Consider the following 14,674-nt stretch of genomic DNA (forward strand, 5'->3'; position numbering starts at 1 on the left):
CCGGATCCGCTCCAAAATTTTATGGGTTCTTCCTTGGCCCATGCTACACCCTTCCACCAAGTTTCATGAAAATCGGGCCAGTAGTTTTTCCGTAATCCTGCAAACGGACAAACAAACGGCACCGAAAACATAACCTCCTTGGCGGAGGTAACAAAAGAAAACAAAACACCTTAGCAGTGGGAAACAGAAGAAATACAGGTGCTTATCACACAAGAAAGTGCAGAACCATTTGAATTGAATACTACAGTGTGCAACTGAACCCACTGAGCTGTAGACGTGATTTCAAAGCTTTAGCTCCCATACAGCCCAGGATCTTTTTCCCACGGTGCAGCTGAGGGCGTCACAAGGCAAATTCAGGTCAGTCAGTCAGTCAGTCAGTCAGTCAGTCAGTCAGTCAGTCAGGCAGTCAGGCAGTCAGGCAGTCAGTTAGTCAGTCAGTCAGGCAGTCAGGCAGTCAGGCAGTCAGTCAGTCAGTCAGGCAGTCAGGCAGTCAGTCAGTCAGGCAGTCAGTCAGTCAGTCAGTCAGGCAGTCAGTCAGTCAGTCAGTCAGGCAGTCAGTCAGTCAGGCAGTCAGGCAGTCAGTCAGTCAGGCAGTCAGTCAGTCAGTCAGTCAGGCAGTCAGTCAGTCAGTCAGTCAGTCAGTCAGGCAGTCAGTCAGTCAGTCAGTCAGTCAGGCAGTCAGTCAGTCAGTCAGTCAGTCAGTCAGTCAGTCAGGCAGTCAATCGGGTAACGCTTAGTGAGATGTCGCTTCGTGAGATGGCCTCTAGAGGGCGTCTCTGACTAAGAGATGGCCTCTCGCCTACGGGCTAAACGCCACAAAGAGTCCCATACTGATAACGCCATATTGGATCTCACACAGAGCCACACTCTCCGCTGTCAATTTACAGACATCCACATCTTCTGCTGCCCTACAAACTTTAACGGCAGGCAACGTTATTACCTGTGGTATTTAAGTTACGTTACACTGATCCGTTGTGTTTGTCCGTCTCCGTTCATTTCAATTCATTTTCAATAAGAGCTGTCTGTTGTCTGGACAGGACTGACGATGCGTCCGTCTCCGTCAGATTTCCATCCTTTTCGATGGAAAGTTCAACCCAGTTGAGCTTTTTCTGGACGGACGGATTTGTCACCATCTGTTACCAAATCAGAGGCGTTCCTACATTAGTTTGTGGCGATCACAGACACAACGGTATAACCAAAACAAAGATAAAATGGAGAAAGCCTGGTATAACATTGGGATGACTGTAGCTTTTCCAGGTCAGTTTCTTATTTAATTTATACTGTAGAGTCCGTTTCTTCCTGTTTCTATGAAGTAGCTCCGTTATGAGCGAAGCTAGGCTGCTGTGTTTCTACCTCTCCACCATGTTGACGTTCCAAAACAGCCCAATGGACAGAAATCTATTCCTCAATAATAATTAATTAATTAACGACGGATCAGTGTGGCCGCAGCTAGTGGAATTCAACACATGCGCCGTGGGCCTGGACAGGATCTGGACTTGTTTGGCTACACATATCCCAGTTTTAGACCAATGCATAAACTGTAAATATAAAAAAATATGCACCAGAGAAGTCCATATGTACAAGGTAATGCTTTATTTTTCATTTAACCCAAAAGACACAGTCTAAGATGTAGATGTCTACTAAAGTTTCACGTTTAAACCCTATGTAGCCAAATCTTATCCTAGACGTTCTTTTAAACAGCTAATCAATGTAAAATTGCTCAGTTTTTTTTCAAAAAATAATCAATATTATGTTCGCTAACTGTTGCTGCTGTAGCTTGTGTGGCTGGTGTGTAAGATATAATCCCAGGCAAAATACGGAAAAAGACTCCAGTGGGTCGGCCGTGTCTTTTGTTGATGTTGACACTGGTTGCTGTGGCTCTGCTGTTGCTATAGTTACACATGTGCGTTCTGGAGAAGGTCCCGCATGTTCAAAATTGCGATGGAAAACCAAGCCATGCCCAGCACATGTGTGTGTTTTCGCTCGCACGCTCCCATGTGTTTATCTGCGTGTTCACACGTCTAACATGCGTCTCTTTATGATTCATCTTGTTTATGATTCATCCCAGAGTGGTTGTGCGGTTCTTCCGAGGAGAGGAGAGAGGAACAGAGGAGAGGAAAAGTTTTGGCATGTTGAAATAACACGGTGGTGTCACACACACGCACACACACATGCACACACACACACACGCACACACACACACACACCCACACAGGCTTGATCAAAGTGTGGTCTAGCTCTGATCCTACTGTAACATTCCACAGAATTCTCCCACTCCCAGACGCATCATTACCGATCCCAACCTGCCTGTCTCTCTGTCTGTCTGTCTGTCTCTCCATCAGTCTGTCTGTCTTCCTGTCTGTCTGTCTCTCCATCAGTCTGTCTGTCTTCCTGTCTGTCTGTCTCTCCATCAGTCTGTCTGTCTTCCTGTCTGTCTGTCTCTCTGTCAGCCTGTCTGTCTGTCTCTCCATCAGCCTGTCTGTCTCTCCATCAGTCTGTCTGTCTGTCTCTCCATCAGCCTGCCTGTCTCTCCATCAGTCTGTCTGTCTTCCTATCTGTCTGTCTCTCCATCAGTCTGTCTGTCTTCCTATCTGTCTGTCTCTCCATCAGTCTGTCTGTCTGTCTCTCCATCAGCCTGCCTGTCTCCCCATCAGTCTGTCTGTCTTCCTATCTGTCTGTCTCTCCATCAGTCTGTCTGTCTTCCTATCTGTCTGTCTCTCCATCAGTCTGTCAGCCTGCCTGTCTATCTCTCTGTCAGCCTGTCTGTCTGCCTGTTAGCTGTCTTTCTCTCTGTCTCCATCACCTCCGTCAGATTTCTGCCACCTCCATCAGTTCTCTGTTACCTCCATAAAATTTCCGTCACCTCCGTTAGATTTCCATCACCTCCAAAAGTTCTGTCACTTGTGTCAGATTTCTGTCACCTCTGTCAGTTCTCCATCACCTCCATCGGTTCTCCATCAACTCCGTCAGTTCTCCATCACCTCTGTCAGTTCTCCATCACCTCCATCAGTTCTCCATCACCTCCGTCAGTTCTCTGTTACCTCCATAAAATTTCCATCACCTCCGTTACATTTCCATCACCTCCATCAGTTCTCCATCACCTGTGTTCAGCTAATAGTGTTCATCTGTTAAAGAATTTATCTCTAAACTTCACCACATGCAGTTTAATGTTGAAAATCTGACATCTTTCAAACTAATATATTCGGGGCGGTGTAACAAACGAAGAAAAGTCAACATTCAACATTTAATTTCATGTATGTGTAACTGCTGGGCAGAAAGGAAGGTCTTCAGGCTATAAATCTGTGTTGGACAAAATAAATAAAAATAGAATTGTTGTTATTGTGCCTGACAGAGCTGACACAAAAGAAATGACACAAAAACATGTATGTACGTACCGTATTTCCTCTAATAGTGGCCGGTAGTCAATTAAAAGCCGGGTCTCCGATAATGGCCGGGGCCGTGGTCGACACGAACAAATAAAGGCCGGCCTCAAATACAGGCCGGGGGAAAAAACAAAGGAAACAAGACTAGGTCAAAACCTAGTATATGGCTGGACCGTGTCCGTCTCCTCTCTCCGCCGCTGTCCTCTCCACCGCGCCCCCGGCCCGTACCCATCGGGGACACCCGGTGACGCATCGGTGTCGGGACCCCGCCGAAATCTCGGCCAGATCACCGGGAACAAATCGGCGCCCGGGAAACTCCGGGAAGCGTCGGCAGTAAACCCTCAGCGCGCCGAAACCTCCATACTTGTCTGTGTCTCTCTCCGCCGACAGAACAGAGGGCTGTCAGGTGGACTGAGCTCGCGCATATGCATCGAAATAAACGGCGATATGATATAACTGTATAGATTCTACTTTAGCTTCAGTTAGCTTCAGCTTACATGCAAACAACGGTGGATACCGGTAAACTCCTGGTGCCTGTTATACATGTAACTGTAGTTTGTAGTAACGTACAAGTGCCACAGGCCGGCGGAAGTCTCTGGAGCGTGCCGTCGTCGATTACCGTAATTATCGTAATGCATTGCAGTAACAAAAAAACGGTTACCTAACGAACCCCAACAGAAGCAGATCAGAAAACAAGGAGGCGTCGTACTAAAATATGAGCAAATATACTTATCAAACAGAGGGAATTAGACATAAAGGCCTGTCTCTAATATAAGCCTGCTTCCAATAAAGGCCTGGTACCCTCTGCAGCTGAGGTAAATAAAGGCCCGGGCCAATATTAGAGGAAATACGGTATGTACGTATGTATGTATATATACTGTATATGTACAGTATGTATGTATGTATGTATATATACTGTATATGTACAGTATGTATGTATGTATGTCAGTCTGTCCCAATCTTGAAAAGGGTACAAACTGAAAACTACCAGTGTTACCTATCAATGAAAATAAATAGAGTAAAATAGAGCATCTATACATTTAACCCAAAAAATATGTAAGTCAACCATTAGAAAATGCTGTTTAGACTATTGCCCAAGCATCTTGGTTGATGTGTAGGCAGTAAACTTCCTCCCCTCCTCCCTGCCCCTCCTCTTCGCCCCTGGCCAACCCATTCTTGCCCAATTCTGCCCCGGTCCCCGGCCCATCCGAGCCCTGCCAAGCCCAGCCTCCCTGCCCCAGCCGCTCATATATCAGCTGCCCGTCCCGCATGGAGGTCAGCCGACATCCACCTCTGGACTGACAGAGATCACAGCTACTGTACACAAAGTCTGATTGATTTAATAAAGGATTTGAGAAGTGAAAGCAGTTAGAGACTGTAGAGAAAAGATCTGCTGCCTCAGAAAACAGGTATGTTGGTTTTCCCTTTTCAACAGAACATACTATTAGAGTATTTTTAACTGATTTATTCATCTACTTAAGCGCTTATTTATGGGCTTTTGAGCTCAAGTTCTCAATGAATATGTGGATATTTATTAGAACATGTATGTTTTTATTTGAATTTTTCATTTAATGTTTTGTACAATGAGCATTTCACACATTTTATACATATTGTAGAGATGAATTCTTACATTTTCTCTATACTTCTCTATACTTCTCTATACAGTCTAAATGAGCCCTTCATGCTACACGGCACTGACAGTGTCTCATTTTCATTTTCGTTCGAGCTGTTTGCAAGTGACTGTGTTTTTGTTTGCGGCTTCCCTCCTTCAGAGACAGGAACCAATCAGAGATGGAGCTTCTGACTTCTGCCCTCGTCATCGTCCTTCTTACAACAGCCTCCACTAAGCCTGTAAGCTAACCGCAAAGCTAGTCATCAATCTTCTCTCATCCTCCTCTCTCAGCGCTCTTACTCTCTCTCTCTCTCTCTCTCTTTTTCTCTCTCTCTCTCTGGACCTGTCTCTCTCTCTAAATATGTTTCTCTGAATCTGTCTGTCCCTCTCTCTCTGTGAATCTCTCTGTGAATCTCTCTCTCTCTCTCTCTTTCTCTCTCCCTCTCTCTTTCTCTCTCTTTCTCTCTCTCTCTCTCTCTCTCTCTTTCTCTCCCTCTCTCTCTTTCTCTCTCTCTCTCTCTCTCTCTCTGGACCTGTCTCTCTTTCTAAATATGTTTCTCTGAATCTGTCTGTCCCTCTCTCTCTCTGTGAATCTCTCTCTCTCTCTCTCTTTCTCTCCCTCTCTCTCTCTCTCTCTCTCTGGACCTGTCTCTCTCTCTCTCTCTCTGTCTCTCTCTCTCTCTCTCTTTCTCTCTCTCTCTCTCTCTTTCTCTCTCTCTCTCTCTCTCTCTCTCTCTGAGTGGCTGAGCTGCACTTCTGTTTTCTTACTGTTGTACGGGGAAAACTAATGACGAGTGCAATCAGCCCCAGAGATGAAGCATTGATTTACAGTATTTACAATATGGATATTGACTTGATTCATTTTGGTTCAGTCCTTCTCTATTTCCTGTATTATAAATAAAGACGCCATCCCCTCTTTTGGACTTTACAACTGCATGTTAAAGCTTACGATTTTTCTGTAAGCTTGCTGCACTAGTGCTGCACTCTTGCTCCGTCCACAAGAGGAATTGTTTGGAAAATCAGGCAAACAAACTCTATTCATTCAATTTGATTGGTATTTAAAATTGTACTAATTTAGTTCTACTGTATAACATTCAAGAAACAACTGTCTGCAGACACATGATGAATGCATGAAGGACACAATGACTACCACTGTGTACAGTAGTGATGCAGGATAGATGCAGTAGAAATACATGAAGGGGGAGTTCTAGTTAAAGTTACAAGCCCAGTGCTCTCACGGATATCCCGGGACATTTACTGGGTTTTATTTGAGTGTATTTGACTGTAACATCTCTTTCTCTTGACATCCCCTCCACAGATCGGTTGGTCCAGGCATCATGACGCTGACATCCCCGACAGAGACGTGTTATCAGAGTTGCTGCAGGTGAACAGGTGGTGGTCGTCAGAGTCCTGGGAGTCCGCGGACTCTTCCGACTCCCTAGAATTTGCGTCGTCATCGTCGTCGTCGTCGTCGTCGTCGTCGTCGTCGTCGTCGTCGTCGTCACAATCACGTCTGAACTCCCGGGAATCTTCGGAAAGTGAATCTTCGGAGGAATCTTCCGAGGAATCTTCCGAGGAGGTCGTCGTCGTCACCGATCAGACCACGCTGACCACGCCCCCCGCTGCCATGACGACCATCTCTAGGGGAGACAAGGGGACTTTCACCACAGAGCCAGTCGTTATGAGCACAGACGGGCCGACTATGAAGAACATGACGCCCACGCCACCCACGGCCGCCACGCCGCCGGCCGCCACGCCACCAGCCGCAACGCCGGCCACGCCCACTGCCGTCATTGCTTGTGTCACTGAGGAGATTCCAACGCCGACTCCCATCACAGACAACAGAGGAGACAACTAGGCAACTCTCACTACTGCTAACCAACGCTAACAATAGCTAACCACACTCTGAAAAAATATTTGTCATTTTCAGGACACTTGTGAGTCCAGTTGGGATGACAACATCACGTGTTACTATTTGCAGATTGGAGTTTTATTTAGATCAGACGGCAAAAGCAGCAGGAATGTTTTTATAATTTATAAAAACATTTCTCAGAGGCAGAGCTGCTTTGGAGGCAGAAATAGTTATTGGTTGAGCAATGGGCGGAGCCAAATAATGATTTTCGGAGTGCAAGTTAGCTAACTGGCAAACTTGAATAGCAAAGAGTGAACTCTGGTCAAGATAAAAAATATAAATGGCCATGACTGATGTTGGAAGGTCAGCAGCTAGCTAAGTAGCTTCCCTAGATAGCTATAGGCTAGTATGACTAGTTTGAACTTGAAGGTCAGCTAGCTAACTAGCTAACCTAGATAACTTAGTATTGATAGATTGTATTTTTTCAGTTAGTATCATGAGCGCTAGGCTTTGTAAAATTAGCTAGCCTACCTAGTTTGACCTAGGCTTTAGCCAATGGTTCTTTGGCTCCGCCCACTGAGGTTTAACTCAGCCAATGAGATTATTTCTGCCTCCAGAGCAGCTCGATCTGCCTGAAGAAATATTTGTAGAAGTAAAACTCCAATCTGTTTACCTTTCGACAAGCGTTAGCAGCCGACATCTAACCAATTCTGACTATTAATAACTAACCACACTCTGATGAAGGATGCGTCATTTTCAGTCCATCCATGGGTCAAGCTACAGTTGGGTCAAAATAACTTCTGTTTCAACATGTAGTAGATAACCATCTCTACCACTAACAGCACTTTTATTTCCAGCATATTTGTTTTATCTATTTAAGAGCAATATTTTATACGTTACTTTCAACATGTTAATATCACAAATAACTATCTCTTAACTACTAATTAGTCCACTTGTAATAATGAAATGTCACTTTTAACACTTCTGTCATCACCTGTAGTAATGTGATCTCTCTATCATCTATAGCACATGTTAATTTTTAAGGTGACGCACCAGTAGCAGCACATATTGTGTCAACATGTGTTTCTATTAACACGCTGAAAGTGGCGTAGTCACGTTGTTAAAGAGACCGTCCTGTAACTGGAAGATCACAGGTTCAATTCCCACAGCAGCCAATACACTGAACCCATACCTGCCCACTTATTTTAAGGTGCTCTGGATAAGACTGGCAGCTAAATGCCTAAAATGCAAATGAAGGTAACTACCAAGGTCAGTGGACTAGCTGTTAACAACCACACATCCATTTTAAGAAAGCAGATGTGGGTCAGTTATCTTTACATTTAGTTTAAGAGTTTACTGGGCAGGGAAACAGGGGCAGGGTATGAACTGTGGAGGATTGCTTCCAGTGTGCCAAGCAAGACCAATTCTGGAAGACGTTTTTAAACGAGTTTAAATTTCAAACAGTATTTCTACAAGTTTACACATTTGTACTTTGGCTTTTTGTTTACGCTGTAGCCGGGGCTTCTAAATGTTTTAAAGCCCAGCACCCCATGACAGAGCTGACAATCTCCTGTCCTGGGACTCATGTAGCCTCATTTAAACAAGCACTTGTCTTGTGTCATGCAGAGACCAGCCAGGCCAGAAACAGGCCTGTGACCTGTTTTAGACCCCGACCCAGAGCTTAAGAAACCAGGCTTTAATGTGTTGATTCGCTTCAAGTTAAGTATTCACTTCAGAGAGAGAGAGAGAGTCAGAGAGAGAGAGAGAGAGAGAGAGAGAGTCACTATTGCACTGAAAATTGAAAAAAAAGTTGCACTTATGCATGAAGTATCCAAAGTATGTATTCGTACAGTAGTGTATTCATAGATAGAGGGTGTGGCCTGTTTGTCTTGTGAAATAAATGACATTGGAGGCCCGCCCTCGCCTGTCTGTACATGCTGAAAACTGAATGAGACAAACCAAACTATTGCAGCAATAGCAGTTTAATTATGGGCTGAGAATTCATCTTTCCATAATTAAATACAACTGGGTGGGCTCAAGACAATACCTTAATGTTGTTGGCTTGTTAACTTGTTTTGCTCTCCGCCTTGTTTTCAGATGTCAAACTGGACCAAATATGTGTGTTTGTATGTGTTTGTATTTTTATTTTTATTTTTCAATAAAGTATCTAAAGCAAAACTAACAAAACTGTCAGATTTGTACAATCATTAACATTGAATGTGTTGACACTGTTGAACTATCAAGTCGGTCAAGTAAATGATTACTGAGTATGGATGCTCGTTTTGTCAGAGAGGTGTGTGTTTATGTGTGTGTGTGTGTGTGTGTGTGTGTGTGTGTATGGGTGAGGGGTGAGGTAGGGGCTCTGTTTAGGTATACAGTAGGTTTAACTGTAGTTTATTAGTGTCTGTGTGTATGTGTGTTTTTTCTACTTCTCTTTAAACTATTATAACCTCTAATTCTGAGTATATACCTGGGAATATACCTATCTAACTACTACATAACATAACATACCGTAACATAACATAACATAACATAACATAACATAACATAACATAACATAACATAACATAATTTAACATAACATACCATACCATAACATAACATAACATAACATAACATAACATAACATAACATAGGATGAAACTTTATCAGTCTCTCTGGGGAAGTTGTGTTTCTGCAGCACCAGATAGTAATAGGTTAGTAATAGGTTAGTAATATGTTACAGTAAAGAAAAAAACAAAACAGAATATAAACAAGAATAGAGCAGGAAGTATTAAACATTATGCAACTGACAATTACAACACTACAGACAGACTTTAATAACATTTCTTTTGACTTATTTTATTCCCCTTATGTTTGCCTGTGTCATTCCTATGCATTTTGTTTTATTAAACTTCACGTCTGCCATTGTTATTGTTCATCTCACTGGCTTTTATTTTGGAGAGATTGTCCTGCAGTGGAAATGTCACCGGTCCAATCCCTACAGGAGCGAGTGTGTCCTGTCAAAGTGTCCCTGAGGAAGACTGTAGACCTGCTCACTTTCAGTCCCGGGACGGTGTCTCTAACACCAGGCCGCCTTCCCACCCAAAAGACAAAAAAAAAAAAGGGATCTGATCAGTTCAGAGCTGCTCTGTTCTTTTCCCTTAACTCAGCTGAAGCTTGTGTTGCTTGTGTGTGAAGTAAAAAGCAAACAAAAAAAACCCCTGTGTTGATATTTTCAAGGCAACTGGGGTGGGATTTCGACCAGTGTCACTAGCCGATGTTATTTCAATGATACAGCCCCATCTAGTGGGTGTAAGTGTAAGTGCTGTACTACAGCCTGTGTAGTTTTGGGGATTCATTTCAGGTTTCTGGCTGTTGGATGCAAGTTTCCTTCAGAAAATCACATATATCAGCCCGGGAAGTTAAACAATAACACTGTAGACTAAAACAGCTTCAAATGTACAGATTAAGGCTCATGTTAACCCGGGTTTTTAACACTTTTCAGCAAGGGAACAAAATGAGATCTCACAACAGGATCCAAGCTCACTGAAATATGTTGTTAAACTCTTTAAAACAATGTGTCACTTTCAACTCATCTGTATGTGTAGTTTGGGACAAAACAGAACTGTAATGCTTACCAAAACAATATATAAATAATATTATGTTTGATCAGTATGCACAGTTATTAATATACAGTATGTTTTGTGTACTTTTATCAAATTGGGATCCAGTAATACACTCACCGTCTATTTTGGCTGTTTGCCTCAGTGTTACATGCTGTGTTGGCCCTTTGAGAGCTGCATTGATCCCTGACTGTTACAGCTTATTACAAAATTAGATATCCACCATTTGAAAAAGTGACACCTACAGTACTTGTTACATCTCTGTTTCACTGTGATATTAAAAGTGGAAGCTAGGGGGAGATAGAGGAGAGAAAGAAAGGAGGATGATGAGGAAGAAGAGGGATATAAAGTGGGAAGAGAATTACAGTGCATCATTAATGTAGATTATTGCAAATTCACACTACTCTTACAAAGTGCTTGATAGCATAAAATTAAAACAAGTTATGGTACTTTTTACAGGAGAGCAACTTGAGGTAACTTAAGTCCTCAGTTGACAAAATGACAGACTGAATCCTCTATGTTTTAACAATATTGAATGATAAAATTCAGGTTATGTTTATCCTCCCAAATGGATAAATAGTATTTTTGGAAGTTGCACATAGTCTCTCCCCTCAACTCTTCAGCCTTTATCAGACCTTCAGTAGCTTGGTTACAATTTAAAGGATAAGGCCGGTGTTTTTTAATGCATTTCTTATCGACAATAAATCCTATGAAAATAACAAAATCAACAATGCGTTTGCTCTACTCCCGTTACTTTCTGACTTCCCACGTTCCGTTTTTAGCCGTCAACCCGGAAGTCATTGGCTCCAATTGTAAGCTAAAAACCTTTAAATACAGCTCACAAAGACATAGTTTACATTTTAAAAATCGTTAACTGTTACCATGAAAAGTCAGACTGTTGTAGTTATTATCAAATCAAATTCAAATGGGAACAAATTCTTCATTACACCGGGGACTATTTTCTGTGCTACGGAACTACTTTCCTGAGATGGAAAACGTGTTTACGGTCGGCTTATTAAGTTGTTTGAGGAAAAAGTCGTCCGGCCCGGTGCATCGTGATGATGAAATATGCTGCAGAGCAGCAGCATGGCTCTGTGACGGGTTTTTAATAGTTTTTTAATACAGTGGAGTTCTATGGCTGCTGGGACATGAGGCTTCACTGGGCGTTGGCTACATGGACGAGACTTGTTAGCAAAACAAATTCATTGCTGATTTTGTTATTTTCATAGGATTTGTTGACGGTAAGAAATGCATTAGAAAACACCGGCCTTATCCTTTAAAGCTGCCACTTTGGCAACTTTGTTCATCAGCCCCAAATGGCAGCGAGAGCTAACTGTCAGTAAACTGTTCACCAAGCGGCCGGTCTGTGATGCTTTATACCAAAGAAACCAAAGAGACGAGAGAGGAGAAGCTCTAACGCTGGTGAGTCCGGCTTTCTCTGGACGGAGCGCTGCTCACTGCTGTTTAGCAGACAGCTGCTCCGGGTAAATAAAGGTTAAATTGCTGCATTGCTGTATTTGGAACAGACTGTTCCACCCAGGAACCTCTTTTAAGTTGACTGTTGTTGTTATTATTCATTTTAATTCAAACGCTTGATTTACTGATCACTTCTTCATGTCTCAGAACCCACCGCAAAATTACACATCTCTCTGTTAACTTAATGATAAATGAAGCATAAATATAGTTATCGTAATTATTATTATTATTTTCTTCTTCTTCCCTCTGCATGAAAGCTGAGTTCCAGTGCAGACTTCCCTCCCTGAAGGATGCTGAGGTGAAGAAGAAGGCAGGAGGGATCGCTGCCAACGCTGCAGGCCCCGGCAAACCACCTGACCCAAAACCTGTCCTCTAAATCGGGTGGAGGGGGGGGTGGGGGGTTCACGGAGGGCCAAACGCTACACCAGCTGATTTCACACTGCAAAAAATGACTATTTATATCTGTCTAAGAAACACATTTCAAGCATTTAAGCAGAAGCCTTTAGATCAAAATGGCTTTAAGAGAATGAAAAACACAGAACATTCAGTCAGGTCGGTCCAGACTGTTGACTGGTAGTGTGTGTCTTCCAGTATGATATCTTGTGTTGTTTCTTGTGCTTCCTTGGGTTTTTATCTTAAACCCTAACCCTAACCCTGCACACTGTTTTGCATCATTGCCGTTTTATATAATTAATAGCTGATTTAAACTATCTAGGTGAGTATGACCAGCATGCAGCTCTAGTAGGTGACGGCTCGGTTTGTCATCCAAAAAACAGTCAAGTTCTCTGCAAAAATGAAATGTTATGCAGCCGCTTTGTTGAGCGGAGTCTTCTTCACCTCCCTGAACTTGGCTTTCAGGTGCTTGATTTATTGTTTCTCTAGCAATTGTTTCCAACACTGGTGGATTATGATTTGTTGTTTGAATACAGGAATCTTCCCAAACATTCATGAAAATTGCGACTTTGCTGTCTCTCCAGTGGCTGTTTGAGTCGTCGTCCTCCATGTTTTTCTGCTCAAATGAAAGCAGAGTTTTAACGACAGTGATCTGTCCCCATGGAGAGTGACTTAAAAACCACATGAATTCCCATCTGACAGTTCAGACGGCGGTCGTACGGCCACGGATCAGATGTGGATCAGATTTAGAATTGCGAATCAATGTTTTCCAAATCAGAAAGGAAGAGATCAGATCTCCATGTGTTTCTTTCTGTTCTCACTGCACTAAAAACATCAGATCTGTGTCACAGAGGAGGGAAGAAATCTGAATTGGGACACTTTCAGCTGCAGTGTGAACGTGGATATGTGCTACAAAATCGGATCTCAAAGCATGTGACCTGCATGTGACTTGTACATAAACGCTCAAATCAGAATTTGTCAGTGTTGTTGTCAATCTTACACTATAGTCACCTGACACAGTTTTCATAATTGTGTCAGTTTGGCTGAACCAGTGTTAACATGGAGGACAACGAGACACAACAGTGGAAAGAAAACAGACTTGATTGATATTTGTGGAAACGCCTCAATTCAGTCAAAACTCGAAGGCACAAACTGTAAGTAAAATGTGTTGAAACAAAAATGTATGTGATGTCTTTTGTTGTATTTAATCTGCACACGTGCGTCTTTTTGACATCGCTGTCAGTTCATTTTGGTATCAGATATGGGTTCCATCCTACAATAGATATTAACATTCATCCGAAAAAAAATCAGATATGAGCAGCAAATCAGAATTGAGCATGAAGGCCTCCGCTGTGAACGGAGAGAGAGAGAGAGAGGAATCAAAAGAACGAGACAGAAAGCATGTTTGTGAGAGATTGGGAGAGAGAGAGAGAGAGAGAGAGAGAGAGAGAGAGGGAGAGAGAGAGAGAGATGAAACATACATAACAGTCTGCATCCAAAAAAACACCCCATAAAGCATTTTTACATGTCTGGTCTCCCGACCCGAGGGGCTGCTGCTGCTGCTGCAGTTAGGGAGAACCAAGCGATGTGAAGCCTGTAATCAGTCTGGATCCTCTGCATCTCTCCCTCTCCTGTACTTATGTTTCTATATGTGACAGCAGGCATGGCAGAGACAGACGAGGCGCGGCCCAGACAGGGAACCAGGGCACAGACAGCTAGGGGGCATGAAATTCACATTTCTACTGCAGGGAATGTGTGACGGATGACTTGGGGATTAAACGTCAGTGTCTTATCGCTCTTTGGCTCTTGACTCAGTTGTATTTATCACTGCTTTCTGGCTCTCTTACGCTGTTTATCTACCTCATTTGTATTTCTATATCAATCTACACTACCAGTCATAAATTTGGACACATTTTTCTTTATTTTTACTATTTTCCCCCATTTTAGAATAACAGTAAAGACGTCAAAATTATGAAATAACACAAATGGAATTATGCAGTGACCAAAAAAAGTGTTAAACAAATCAAAACTATCTTATATTTTAGATTCTTTAAAGTAGCCGCCCTTTGCCTTGATGGAAAGGCAAAAGGCTTTGGAAAGAAATTCATACATAGGATCAACTTCACTATTTATATTTGTCTAAGAAACTCATTTCAAGCATTTAAGCAGAAGCCTTTAGATCAAAATGCTTTAAGAGAATGAAAAACTATCTATCTATCTATCTGTCTATCTATCTATCTATCTATCTATCTATCTATCTATCTATCTATCTATCTATCTATCTATCTATCTATCTATCTATCTATCTGTGTGTCTGTCTGTTTGTGTAATACAAATGTAAACAACCACCATG

At 42.5% G+C, this 14,674-nt stretch overlaps 1 long non-coding RNA gene across 1 annotated transcript; it reads left to right on the top strand.

The window, feature by feature from the left end:
- The first annotated feature begins 4,682 nt into the window (after window positions 1-4,682).
- Window positions 4,683-6,440, top strand: LOC139917539 (uncharacterized). Its single transcript, XR_011784922.2, has 3 exons — window positions 4,683-4,792; window positions 5,156-5,234; window positions 6,314-6,440. It is a non-coding gene; the product is annotated as an uncharacterized LOC139917539 (long non-coding RNA).
- The last annotated feature ends 8,234 nt before the right edge of the window (window positions 6,441-14,674 follow it).

Source organism: Centroberyx gerrardi, chromosome 2 (assembly GCF_048128805.1).
Source record: "Centroberyx gerrardi isolate f3 chromosome 2, fCenGer3.hap1.cur.20231027, whole genome shotgun sequence".
In the NCBI taxonomy this organism is placed as follows: domain Eukaryota; kingdom Metazoa; phylum Chordata; class Actinopteri; order Beryciformes; family Berycidae; genus Centroberyx; species Centroberyx gerrardi.